The 2,312-nt window shown below is 38.0% G+C and overlaps 1 long non-coding RNA gene across 1 annotated transcript; it reads left to right on the top strand.

The window, feature by feature from the left end:
• Window positions 1–6: 6 nt before the first annotated feature.
• On the top strand, window positions 7–1,342 carry LOC106762920. The gene is made up of 2 exons (XR_001375845.2): window positions 7–631; window positions 725–1,342. It is a non-coding gene; the product is annotated as an uncharacterized LOC106762920 (long non-coding RNA).
• The last annotated feature ends 970 nt before the right edge of the window (window positions 1,343–2,312 follow it).

Here is a 2,312-nt window from a genome sequence, read left to right on the forward strand (position 1 = left end):
CAGAAGGGCGCTGCGAGGGGGCTGTCCACGGCGTCACCGGCGACACCAAAGCCGCTGCCAGCCGCAGCGTCGAATCGCCATTCTCCCCTCCTTCTTTGCTCTTTCGTACTAGCCGTCGGGGGTTTTCTTCCCTCGAATACCGTCTGCCACCACCTCTCTGTCACTGCCGTGGCAAGTCAGGATACCACCAATACCACTGTCCACCATCGAGACCATCGCCGGCCACTGCTCCAACTCACGGCCACCGTGAGTCACTGTCAATGAGAACCCTTTTCCCCTCTGTGGATGAAACTTGGTGGTGGGATCAGGGATTCGTGAAGAAGAATGAAGATGAGTTTGTGGATTGGAGTTGAATGAAAAAGGGTTCTTTACGCTTCTTTGTGGATTGGATGAAAAAATGGAGCTTGGTGTCGAGTGGTTGAAGGAATGGTGGACGGTGCAGGGGAGTTGGGTTGGTTTTGGTTTTGTGTTTCTATTGCTGAAGGAGTTAACTGCTATGTTGGTGGCTTGAGGTGAACAAAAGCAAGGGAACCTAGTTTCATCATCTGGCTTGGTTTGTCATGGTTGTGATTGATTCAGGTTCCTGGATTGTTTCTCTCTTCTTGCAGGAAAAAAGGCATTGGGGATTTTGGTAGTATTAGTCAAGATTGAAGGTGGTAACGGGACTGTGTATGGGGTTTGGACTGGAATATTGATTTAGTTCCTTTTTGTTTATTGGTTGCAGGGAAACTGAGAGCAAAGTATATCAAGGGGATTAAGATGGAGGTATTAGGAATGGAATCGCGTATGGAGGCCATTTGACAACGAAAAGGAATCAAGGAAACGTGCTCATGCGTTAAACGATGACGGAGAAAGACATATATTCATACCACAGTATCATACTCAAAATAGAGCAATATCAAGCAGTATACATTGCAATTAGCTTACATGAAGATCGTGCAACAATGTGTGATCAAGATGCACTTACCTGGAGCTCTGATTGCTTTGGTCGATTCCCGTGATGATCTTCTCCCGGAGTGATGCTTTCGTCTCTCCAGTGGTGATGGTCTGTCCTATTTTTTTTTGTTTTTCTGTATCTGAATGGATGAAGATGATTCTGTTGAGTCCCCAGTCCTTAGAGCCCTTGAGAGCTCTGTGTGAGGTGAATCATAATGGTGTTACTGAATCCCTTTCTGGTATGACCAGTGTGTATCCCTTCTGACTTGGGATTTCTTTTGTCTTTTTCCCTTATTCATGTGTTCATTGTATCAGCTGGAAGAAGGATGTTCAAAATATCATTTCCCCTTTGATGTATGTTGCTGCTGCTTGAGAATTTTAGCAAGAGAGCCAAGACCTTTTCTTATACTGCCATTGCACAAGCATATTTTAAGCATTCTCTGTAACGCTTAAACACTGCACAATTGCTTTCGGAGGAGGGAAATGAGTTGATATTGGAGTTTTCCTTTTCCTTTTTTCTTTTTTTTTAATCTTTTCTTTTTTTCTTTTTTCTTTTTTTTTTAAATTTTGTTAACATAAAGAATTAAAGGAAAAGAACTGATAAAAATAAAACTAGACATCAAAAGAAATTAACGTAACAAAAGAAATTAACGTTAAAGAGAACAATAGAAAATAAAATACAAACTAAAATAAAATATAAAAATAGAATAAAAAACTAACATAAAATTAAAATGCAAATAAGATAAAATAAAATAACAAAAACAACACATATATTATTTAATCATCCGGACGAAATTGGGTGTTGACACTATCTCATAACGTCTTTCTAATTCTCGTGCAATGCTTTTGAGTATATCTTGGTATTGTCAATATCTACACATATAATGAGGGAAAAAGCATAACAGACAAGGTACAATGTGTACATGCATATAATGATATATAAGTTCATATAGTGTTGAAGCATGTTTTGTATAATAAGCGTTTACTACAGGTCTGAGCTTTTTCAATTAGTGACAATAAATAAGATATAGCGTTTATTGATTCTTTCATTAGACACGTTTTTGTCAAAAGTTGTTTAACATTTTATATTTGACATATCATGGTTTGTCTTATAAGCATTTAGTAAGAATGTTCTGATGTGCACAATGTCCATACATTATACATCTCTAAACGATATTTCGTTAAATCTTGTTTGTTAAACTTCAAAACTCTTATATGCTAGACAGTTTATTCTCTTAAGAGGATCTTGTCTTAACAATATCATTTGTAACTCCATCTATTCCTGTATAAATACGATCATCACAGGTAGAAACCATCACCACAAATGCAAGGGTGAACTAACAACATCAACATATAAAATACGCGTACTTAATAGT

This window comes from Vigna radiata, chromosome 6 (genome assembly GCF_000741045.1).
Source record: "Vigna radiata var. radiata cultivar VC1973A chromosome 6, Vradiata_ver6, whole genome shotgun sequence".
In the NCBI taxonomy this organism is placed as follows: Eukaryota; Viridiplantae; Streptophyta; class Magnoliopsida; order Fabales; family Fabaceae; genus Vigna; species Vigna radiata.